Raw genomic sequence first — 12,192 nt, 5'->3', positions numbered from 1 at the left:
CAAGTTTCTCGGCCCTGTTGCTGACACTGCCTCGTAACTTGTAATTTGCAGAAGACATCGAGCCCTCGACGAATAATTTGAAACCATACGATGGCCAGACGATACCACCTGTGGTCGCCGCCTTTCCTGCCGCCGCGTTATCCGGGGACGGCACGTCCATCGCCATGGCGGTCACGGACGCGTCTAAGAACGTAGGTGGCCTCTTGCTGCTGTGCTCCCCATTTAAGTGTCTGTGCGTTGGACTCCGTCTTTCCTGTAACGATTACGAAACATGTTCTTAGTTCTTACGATGCACCTTTTTTGTTCTCAGGTTGCAGAGTTCCCGGACGTCGCCACATCATCACAAGCACTAGGGTACGAGTCACAGCAGTGTCATTACACAGCGTTCACATCCAGTAACTCTGCACTTGTTCCTGCTCAAGGTTCATTGCCTCCAGACTTCTTTATCACGAGTCAAGGTAAACAAAGTTTTGCTCAAGTCTCTCGGCCCTGGTGCTGACACCGCCTCGTAACTTGTAATTTGCAGAAGACATCGAGCCGTCGACCAATAATTTGACACCATACGATGGCCAGACGACACCACCCGTGGTCGCCTGTGATCGCCATGGCGGTCACGGACGCGTCTAAGAACGTAGGTGGCCTCTTGCTGCTGTGCTCCCAGTTTAAGTGTTTGTGCGGTGGACTCCGTCTTTCCCGTAACGATTACGAAACATGTTCTTAGTTCTTACGATGCACCTTTTTTGTTCGCAGGTTCCAGAGATCCCGGACGTCGCCTCATCATTACAAGCACTAGGGTACGAGTCACAGCAGTCTCATTACACAGAGTTCACATCCAACAACTCTGCACTTGTTCCTGCTCAAGGTTCATTGCCTTCAGACTTTTTTATCACGAGTCAAGGTAAACAAAGTTTTGCTCAAGTTTCTCGGCCCTGTTGCTGACACTGCCTCGTAACTTGTAATTTGCAGAAGACATCGAGCCGTCGACCAATAATTTGAAACCATACGATGGCCAGACGATACCACCTGTGGTCGCCGCCTTTCCTGCCGCCGCGTTATCCGGCGACGGCACGTCCATCGCCATGGCGGCCACGGACGCGTCTGAGAACGTAGGCGGCCTCTTGCTCCTGTGCTCCCCGTTTAAGTGTCTGTGCGGTGGACTCCGTCTTTCCCGTAACGATTACGAAACATGTTCTTAGTTCTTACGATGCACCTTTTTTTGTTCTCAGGATCCAGAGTTCCCGGACGTCGCCTCATCATCACAAGCACTAGGGTACGAGTCACAGCAGTGTCATTACACAGAGTTCACATCCAACAACTCTGCACTTGTTCCTGCTCAAGGTTCATTGCCTTCAGACTTCTTTATCACGAGTCAAGGTAAACAAAGTTTTGCTCAAGTATCTCGGGCCTGGTGTTGACACCGCCTCGTAACTTGTAATTTGCAGAAGACATCGAGCCGTCGACCAATAATTTGACACCATACGATGACCAGACGATACCACCTGTGGTCGCCGCCTTTCCTGCCGCCGCGTTAGCCTGGGACGGCGCGTCCATCGCCTAGGCGGTCACGGACGCGTCTAAGAACGTAGGTGACCACTTGCTGCTGTGCTCCCCGTTTAAGTGTTTGTGCGGTGGACTCCGTCTTTCCCGTAACGATTACGAAACATGTTCTTAGTTCTTACGATGCACCTTTTTTGTTCGCAGGTTCCAGAGATCCCGGACGTCGCCTCATCATTACAAGCACTAGGGTACGAGTCACAGCAGTCTCATTACACAGAGTTCACATCCAACAACTCTGCACTTGTTCCTGCTCAAGGTTCATTGCCTTCAGACTTTTTTATCACGAGTCAAGGTAAACAAAGTTTTGCTCAAGTTTCTCGGCCCTGTTGCTGACACTGCCTCGTAACTTGTAATTTGCAGAAGACATCGAGCCGTCGACCAATAATTTGAAACCATACGATGGCCAGACGATACCACCTGTGGTCGCCGCCTTTCCTGCCGCCGCGTTATCCGGCGACGGCACGTCCATCGCCATGGCGGTCACGGACGCGTCTGAGAACGTAGGCGGCCTCTTGCTCCTGTGCTCCCCGTTTAAGTGTCTGTGCGGTGGACTCCGTCTTTCCCGTAACGATTACGAAACATGTTCTTAGTTCTTACGATGCACCTTTTTTTGTTCTCAGGATCCAGAGTTCCCGGACGTCGCCTCATCATCACAAGCACTAAGGGTACGAGTCACAGCGGTCTCATTACACAGGGATCACATCCAACAACTCTGCACTTGTTCCTGTTCAAGGTTCATTGCCTTCAGATTTCTTTATCACGAGTCAAGGTAAAGTAACTTTTGCTCAAGTTTCTCGGCCCTGTTGCTGACACTGCCTCGTAACTTGTAATTTGCAGAAGACATCCAGCCGTCGACCAATAATGTGACACCATACGATGGACAGACGATACCACCTGTGGTCGCCGCCTTTCCTGCCGCCGCGTTATCCGGGGACGGCACGTCCATCGCCTTGGCGGTCACGGACGCGTCTAAGAACGTAGGTGGCCTGTTGCTGCTGTGCTCCCCGTTTAAGTGTTTGTGCGGTGGACTCCGTCTTTCCCGTAACGATTACGAAACATGTTCTTAGTTCTTACGATGCACCTTTTTTTGTTCGCAGGTTCCAGAGTTCCCAGACGTCGCCTCATCATCACAAGCACTAGGGTACGAGTCACAGCGGTCTCATTACACAGGGTTCACATCCAACAACTCTGCACTTGTTCCTGTTCAAGGTTCATTGCCTTCAGATTTCTTTATCACGAGTCAAGGTAAAGTAACTTTTGCTCAAGTTTCTCGGCCCTGTTGCTGACACTGCCTCGTAACTTGTAATTTGCAGAAGACATCGAGCCGTCGACCAATAATTTGACACCATACGATGGCCAGACGATACCACCCGTGGTCGCCTGTGATCGCCATGGCGGTCACGGACGCGTCTAAGAACGTAGGTGGCCTCTTGCTGCTGTGCTCCCAGTTTAAGTGTTTTGGCGGTGGACTCCGTCTTTCCCGTAACGATTACGAAACATGTTCTTAGTTCTTACGATGCACCTTTTTTGTTCGCAGGTTCCAGAGATCCCGGACGTCGCCTTATCATCACAAGCACTAGGGTACGAGTCACAGCAGTCTCATTACACAGAGTTCACATCCAACAACTCTGCACTTGTTCCTGCTCAAGGTTCATTGCCTTCAGACTTCTTTATCACGAGTCAAGGTAAACAAAGTTTTGCTCAAGTATCTCGGCCCTGGTGTTGACACCGCCTCGTAACTTGTAATTTGCAGAAGACATCGAGCCGTCGACCAATAAATAATTTGACACCATACGATGACCAGACGATACCACCTGTGGTCGTCGCCTTTCCTGCCGCCGCGTTAGCCTGGGACGGCGCGTCCATCGCCAAGGCGGTCACGGACGCGTCTAAGAACGTAGGTGGCCTCTTGCTGCTGTGCTCCCCGTTTAAGTGACTGTGCGGTGGACTCCGTCTTTCCCGTAACGATTACGAAACAAGTTCTTAGTTTGTACGATCCACTTTTTTTGTTCTCAAGTTCTAGAGTTCGCGGACGTTGCCACATCATCACAAGCACTAGGGTACGCGTCACAGCGGTCTAATTACACAGGGTTCACATCCAACAACTCTGCACTTGTTCCTGTTCAAGGTTCATTGCCTTCAGACTTCTTTATCACGAGTCAAGGTAAACAAAGTTTTGCTCAAGTATCTCGGCCCTGTTGCTGACACCGCCTCCTAACTTGTAATTTGCAGAAGACATCCAGCCGTCGACCAATAATGTGACACCATACGATGGCCAGACGATACCACCTGTGGTCGCCGCCTTTCCTGCCGCCGCGTTATCCGGGGACGGCACGTCCATCGCCATGGCGGTCACGGACGCGTCTAAGAACGTAGGTGGCCTCTTGCTGCTGTGCTCCCCGTTTAACTGTCTGTGCGGTGGACTCCGTCTTTCCCGTAACGATTACGAAACATGTTCTTAGTTCTTACGATGCACCTTTTTTGTTCTCAGGTTTCAGAGTTCCCGGACGTCGCCTCATCATCACAAGCACTAGGGTACCAGTCACAGCAGTGTCATTACACAGGGTTCACATCCAACAACTCTGCACTTGTTCCTGCTCAAGGTTCATTGCCTTCAGACTTCTTTATCACGAGTCAAGGTAAACAAAGTTTTGCTCAAGTATCTCTGCCCTTGTGTTGACACCGCTTTGTAACTTGTAATTTGCAGAAGACATCGAGCCGTCGACCAATAATTTGACACCATACGATGACCAGACGATACCACCTGTGGTCGCCGCCTTTCCTGCCGCCGCGTTAGCCTGGGACGGCGCGTCCATCGCCAAGGCGGTCACGGACGCGTCTAAGAACGTAGGTGGCCTCTTGCTGCTGTGCTCCCCGTTTAACTGTCTGTGCGGTGGACTCCGTCTTTCCTGTAACGATTACGAAACATGTTCTTAGTTCTTACGATGCACCTTTTTTGTTCTCAGGTTGCAGAGTTCCCGGACGTCGCCACATCATCACAAGCACTAGGGTACGAGTCACACCAGTGTCATTACACAGCGTTCACATACAGTAAGTCTGCACTTGTTCCTGCTCAAGGTTCATTGCCTCCAGACTTCTTTATCACGAGTCAAGGTAAACAAAGTTTTGCTCAAGTCTCTCGGCCCTGGTGCTGACACCGCCTCGTAACTTTTAATTTGCAGAAGACATCGAGCCGTCGACCAATAATTTGACACCATACGATGGCCAGACGATACCACCCGTGGTCGCCTGTGATCGCCATGGCGGTCACGGACGCGTCTAAGAACGTAGGTGGTCTCTTGCTGCTGTGCTCCCAGTTTAAGTGTTTGTGCGGTGGACTCCGTCTTTCCCGTAACGATTACGAAACATGTTCTTAGTTCTTACGATGCACCTTTTTTGTTCGCAGGTTCCAGATATCCCGGACGTCGCCTCATCATCACAAGCACTAGGGTACGAGTCACAGCAGTCTCATTACACAGAGTTCACATCCAACAACTCTGCACTTGTTCCTGCTCAAGGTTCATTGCCTTCAGACTTTTTTATCACGAGTCAAGGTAAACAATGTTTTGCTCAAGTTTCTCGGCCCTGTTGCTGACACTGCCTCGTAACTTGTAATTTGCAGAAGACATCGAGCCGTCGACCAATAATTTGAAACCATACGATGGCCAGACGATACCACCTGTGGTCGCCGCCTTTCCTGCCGCCGCGTTATCCGGCGACGGCACGTCCATCGCCATGGCGGTCACGGACGCGTCTGAGAACGTAGGCGGCCTCTTGCTCCTGTGCTCCCCGTTTAAGTGTCTGTGCGGTGGACTCCGTCTTTCCCGCAACGATTACGAAACATGTTCTTAGTTCTTACAATGCACCTTTTTTTGTTCTCAGGATCCAGAGTTCCCGGACGTCGCCTCATCATCACAAGCACTAGGGTACGAGTCACAGCAGTCTCATTACACAGAGTTCACATCCAACAACTCTGCACTTGTTCCTGCTCAAGGTTCATTGCCTTCAGACTTCTTTATCACGAGTCAAGGTAAACAAAGTTTTGCTCAAGTATCTCGGGCCTGGTGTTGACACCGCCTCGTAACTTGTAATTTGCAGAAGACATCGAGCCGTCGACCAATAATTTGACACCATACGATGACCAGACGATACCACCTGTGGTCGCCGCCTTTCCTGCCGCCGCGTTAGCCTGGGACGGCGCGTCCATCGCCTAGGCGGTCACGGACGCGTCTAAAAACGTAGGTGACCTCTTGCTGCTGTGCTCCCCGTTTAAGTGTTTGTGCGGTGGACTCCGTCTTTCCCGTAACGTTTACGAAACATGTTCTAGTTCTTACGATGCACCTTTTTTTGTTCGCAGGTTCCAGAGTTCCCGGACGTCGCCTCATCATCACAAGCACTAGGGTACGAGTCACAGCAGTCTCATTACACAGAGTTCACATCCAACAACTCTGCACTTGTTCCTGTTCAAGGTTCATTGCCTTCAGACTTCTTTATCACGAGTCAAGGTAAACAAAGTTTTGCTCAAGTATCTCGGCCCTGTTGCTGACACCGCCTCCTAACTTGTAATTTTCAGAAGACATCCAGCCGTCGACCAATAATGTGACACCATACGATGGCCAGACGATACCACCTGTGGTCGCCGCCTTTCCTGCCGCCGCGTTATCCGGGGACGGCACGTCCATCGCCATGGCGGTCACGGACGCGTCTAAGAACGTAGGTGGCCTCTTGCTGCTGTGCTCCCCGTTTAACTGTCTGTGCGGTGGACTCCGTCTTTCCCGTAACGATTACGAAACATGTTCTTAGTTCTTACGATGCACCTTTTTTGTTCTCAGGTTTCAGAGTTCCCGGACGTCGCCTCATCATCACAAGCACTAGGGTACCAGTCACAGCAGTGTCATTACACAGGGTTCACATCCAACAACTCTGCACTTGTTCCTGCTCAAGGTTCATTGCCTTCAGACTTCTTTATCACGAGTCAAGGTAAACAAAGTTTTGCTCAAGTATCTCTGCCCTTGTGTTGACACCGCTTTGTAACTTGTAATTTGCAGAAGACATCGAGCCGTCGACCAATAATTTGACACCATACGATGACCAGACGATACCACCTGTGGTCGCCGCCTTTCCTGCCGCCGCGTTAGCCTGGGACGGCGCGTCCATCGCCAAGGCGGTCACGGACGCGTCTAAGAACGTAGGTGGCCTCTTGCTGCTGTGCTCCCCGTTTAAGTGACTGTGCGGTGGACTCCGTCTTTCCCGTAACGATTACGAAACAAGTTCTTAGTTTGTACGATCCACTTTTTTTGTTCTCAAGTTCTAGAGTTCGCGGACGTCGCCACATCATCACAAGCACTAGGGTACGCGTCACAGCGGTCTAATTACACAGGGTTCACATCCAACAACTCTGCACTTGTTCCTGTTCAAGGTTCATTGCCTTCAGACTTCTTTATCACGAGTCAAGGTAAACAAAGTTTTGCTCAAGTATCTCGGCCCTGTTGCTGACACCGCCTCCTAACTTGTAATTTGCAGAAGACATCCAGCCGTCGACCAATAATGTGACACCATACGATGGCCAGACGATACCACCTGTGGTCGCCGCCTTTCCTGCCGCCGCGTTATCCGGGGACGGCACGTCCATCGCCATGGCGGTCACGGACGCGTCTAAGAACGTAGGTGGCCTCTTGCTGCTGTGCTCCCTAACTGTCTGTGCGGTGGACTCCGTCTTTCCCGTAACGATTACGAAACATGTTCTTAGTTCTTACGATGCACCTTTTTTGTTCTCAGGTTTCAGAGTTCCCGGACGTCGCCTCATCATCACAAGCACTAGGGTACCAGTCACAGCAGTGTCATTACACAGGGTTCACATCCAACAACTCTGCACTTGTTCCTGCTCAAGGTTCATTGCCTTCAGACTTCTTTATCACGAGTCAAGGTAAACAAAGTTTTGCTCAAGTATCTCTGCCCTTGTGTTGACACCGCTTTGTAACTTGTAATTTGCAGAAGACATCGAGCCGTCGACCAATAATTTGACACCATACGATGACCAGACGATACCACCTGTGGTCGCCGCCTTTCCTGCCGCCGCGTTAGCCTGGGACGGCGCGTCCATCGCCAAGGCGGTCACGGACGCGTCTAAGAACGTAGGTGGCCTCTTGCTGCTGTGCTCCCCGTTTAACTGTCTGTGCGGTGGACTCCGTCTTTCCTGTAACGATTACGAAACATGTTCTTAGTTCTTACGATGCACCTTTTTTGTTCTCAGGTTGCAGAGTTCCCGGACGTCGCCACATCATCACAAGCACTAGGGTACGAGTCACACCAGTGTCATTACACAGCGTTCACATACAGTAAGTCTGCACTTGTTCCTGCTCAAGGTTCATTGCCTCCAGACTTCTTTATCACGAGTCAAGGTAAACAAAGTTTTGCTCAAGTCTCTCGGCCCTGGTGCTGACACCGCCTCGTAACTTTTAATTTGCAGAAGACATCGAGCCGTCGACCAATAATTTGACACCATACGATGGCCAGACGATACCACCCGTGGTCGCCTGTGATCGCCATGGCGGTCACGGACGCGTCTAAGAACGTAGGTGGTCTCTTGCTGCTGTGCTCCCAGTTTAAGTGTTTGTGCGGTGGACTCCGTCTTTCCCGTAACGATTACGAAACATGTTCTTAGTTCTTACGATGCACCTTTTTTGTTCGCAGGTTCCAGATATCCCGGACGTCGCCTCATCATCACAAGCACTAGGGTACGAGTCACAGCAGTCTCATTACACAGAGTTCATATCCAACAACTCTGCACTTGTTCCTGCTCAAGGTTCATTGCCTTCAGACTTTTTTATCACGAGTCAAGGTAAACAATGTTTTGCTCAAGTTTCTCGGCCCTGTTGCTGACACTGCCTCGTAACTTGTAATTTGCAGAAGACATCGAGCCGTCGACCAATAATTTGAAACCATACGATGGCCAGACGATACCACCTGTGGTCGCCGCCTTTCCTGCCGCCGCGTTATCCGGCGACGGCACGTCCATCGCCATGGCGGTCACGGACGCGTCTGAGAACGTAGGCGGCCTCTTGCTCCTGTGCTCCCCGTTTAAGTGTCTGTGCGGTGGACTCCGTCTTTCCCGCAACGATTACGAAACATGTTCTTAGTTCTTACAATGCACCTTTTTTTGTTCTCAGGATCCAGAGTTCCCGGACGTCGCCTCATCATCACAAGCACTAGGGTACGAGTCACAGCAGTCTCATTACACAGAGTTCACATCCAACAACTCTGCACTTGTTCCTGCTCAAGGTTCATTGCCTTCAGACTTCTTTATCACGAGTCAAGGTAAACAAAGTTTTGCTCAAGTATCTCGGGCCTGGTGTTGACACCGCCTCGTAACTTGTAATTTGCAGAAGACATCGAGCCGTCGACCAATAATTTGACACCATACGATGACCAGACGATACCACCTGTGGTCGCCGCCTTTCCTGCCGCCGCGTTAGCCTGGGACGGCGCGTCCATCGCCTAGGCGGTCACGGACGCGTCTAAAAACGTAGGTGACCTCTTGCTGCTGTGCTCCCCGTTTAAGTGTTTGTGCGGTGGACTCCGTCTTTCCCGTAACGTTTACGAAACATGTTCTAGTTCTTACGATGCACCTTTTTTTGTTCGCAGGTTCCAGAGTTCCCGGACGTCGCCTCATCATCACAAGCACTAGGGTACGAGTCACAGCGGTCTCATTACACAGGGTTCACATCCAACAACTCTGCACTTGTTCCTGCCCAAGGTTCATTGCCTTCAGACTTCTTTATCACGAGTCAAGGTAAACAAAGTTTTGCTCAAGTCTCTCGGCCCTGGTGCTGACACCGCCTCGTAACTTGTAATTTGCAGAAGACATTGAGCCGTCGACCAATAATTTGACACCATACGATGACCAGATAACACCTGTGGTCGTCGCCTTTCCTGCCGCCGCGTTAACCTGGGATGGCGCGTCTATCGCCATGGCGGTCACGGACGCGTCTAAGAACGTAGGTGGCCTCTTGCTGCTGTGCTCCCCGTTTAAGTGTCTGTGCGGTGGACTCCGTCTTTCCCGTAACGATTACGAAACATGTTCTTAGTTCTTACGATGCACCCTTTTTTGTTCGCAGGTTCCAGAGTTCCCGGACGTCGCCTCATCATCACAAGCACTAGGGTACGAGTCACAGCAGTCTCATTACACAGAGTTCACATCCAACAACTCTGCACTTGTTCCTGCTCAAGGTTCATTGCCTTCAGACTTCTTTATCACGAGTCAAGGTAAACAAAGTTTTGCTCAAGTATCTCGGCCCTGGTGTTGACAACGCCTCGTAACTTGTAATTTGCAGAAGACATCGAGCCGTCGACCAATAAATAATTTGACACCATACGATGACCAGACGATACCACCTGTGGTCGTCGCCTTTCCTGCCGCCGCGTTAGCCTGGGACGGCGCGTCCATCGCCAAGGCGGTCACGGACGCGTCTAAGAACGTAGGTGGCCTCTTGCTGCTGTGCTCCCCGTTTAAGTGTCTGTGCGGTGGACTCCGTCTTTCCCGTAACGATTACGAAACATGTGCTTAGTTTGTACGATCCACTTTTTTTGTTCTCAAGTTCTAGAGTTCGCGGACGTCGCCACATCATCACAAGCACTAGGGTACGCGTCACAGCGGTCTAATTACACAGAGTTCACATCCAACAACTCTGCACTTGTTCCTGTTCAAGGTTCATTGCCTTCAGACTTCTTTATCACGAGTCAAGGTAAAGGAACTTTTGCTCAAGTTTCTCGGTCCTGTTGCTGACACCGCCTCCTAACTTGTAATTTGCAGAAGACATCCAGCCGTCGACCAATAATGTGACACCATACGATGGCCAGACGATACCACCTGTGGTCGCCGCCTCTCCTGCCGCCGCGTTATCCGGGGACGGCACGTCCATCGCCAAGGCGGTCACGGACGCGTCTAGGAACGTAGGTGGCCTCTTGCTGCTGTGCTTCCCTTTTTAGTGTCTGTGCGGCGACTCCGTCTTTCCTGTAACGATTACGAAACATGTTCTTAGTTTTTACGATGCACCTTTTTTGTTCTCAGGTTGCAGAGTTCCCGGACGTCGCCACATCATCACAAGCACTAGGGTACGAGTCACAGCAGTGTCATTACACAGCGTTCACATACAGTAACTCTGCACTTGTTCCTGCTCAAGGTTCATTGCCTCCAGACTTCTTTATCACGAGTCAAGGTAAACAAAGTTTTGCTCAAGTCTCTCGGCCCTGGTGCTGACACCGCCTCGTAACTTTTAATTTGCAGAAGACATCGAGCCGTCGACCAATAATTTGACACCATACGATGGCCAGACGATACCACCCGTGGTCGCCTGTGATCGCCATGGCGGTCACGGACGCGTCTAAGAACGTAGGTGGTCTCTTGCTGCTGTGCTCCCAGTTGAAGTGTTTGTGCGGTGGACTCCGTCTTTCCCGTAACGATTACGAAACATGTTCTTAGTTCTTACGATGCACCCTTTTTTGTTCGCAGGTTCCAGAGTTCCCGGACGTCGCCTCATCATCACAAGCACTAGGGTACGAGTCACAGCAGTCTCATTACACAGAGTTCACATCCAACAACTCTGCACTTGTTCCTGCTCAAGGTTCATTGCCTTCAGACTTCTTTATCACGAGTCAAGGTAAACAAAGTTTTGCTCAAGTATCTCGGGCCTGGTGTTGACACCGCCTCGTAACTTGTAATTTGCAGAAGACATCGAGCCGTCGACCAATAATTTGACACCATACGATGACCAGACGATACCACCTGTGGTCGCCGCCTTTCCTGCCGCCGCGTTAGCCTGAGACGGCGCGTCCATCGCCTAGGCGGTCATGGACGCGTCTAAAAACGTAGGTGACCTCTTGCTGCTGTGCTCCCCGTTTAAGTGTCTGTGCGGTGGACTCCGTCTTTCCCGTAACAATTACGAAACATGTTCTTAGTTCTTACGATGCACCCTTTTTTGTTCGCAGGTTCCAGAGTTCCCGGACGTCGCCTCATCATCACAAGCACTAGGGTACGAGTCACAGTGGTCTCATTACACAGAGTTCACATCCAACAACTCTGCACTTGTTCCTGCTCAAGGTTCATTGCCTTCAGACTTCTTTATCACGAGTCAAGGTAAACAAAGTTTTGCTCAAGTATCTCGGGCCTGGTGTTGACACCGCCTCGTAACTTGTAATTTGCAGAAGACATCGAGCCGTCGACCAATAATTTGACACCATACGATGACCAGACGATACCACCTGTGGTCGCCGCCTTTCCTGCCGCCGCGTTAGCCTGGGACGGCGCGTCCATCGCCTAGGCGGTCACGGACGCGTCTAAAAACGTAGGTGACCTCTTGCTGCTGTGCTCCCCGTTTAAGTGTTTGTGCGGTGGACTCCGTCTTTCCCGTAACGATTACGAAACATGTTCTAGTTCTTACGATGCACCTTTTTTTGTTCGCAGGTTCCAGAGTTCCCGGACGTCGCCTCATCATCACAAGCACTAGGGTACGAGTCACAGCGGTCTCATTACACAGGGTTCACATCCAACAACTCTGCACTTGTTCCTGCTCAAGGTTCATTGCCTTCAGACTTCTTTATCACGAGTCAAGGTAAACACAGTTTTGCTCAAGTCTC

Source organism: Amblyomma americanum, chromosome 1 (genome assembly GCF_052857255.1).
Source record: "Amblyomma americanum isolate KBUSLIRL-KWMA chromosome 1, ASM5285725v1, whole genome shotgun sequence".
NCBI lineage: Eukaryota > Metazoa > Arthropoda > Arachnida > Ixodida > Ixodidae > Amblyomma > Amblyomma americanum.
The sequence above is the reverse complement of the archived record's forward strand: the minus strand, read 5'-3'. Positions refer to the sequence as shown.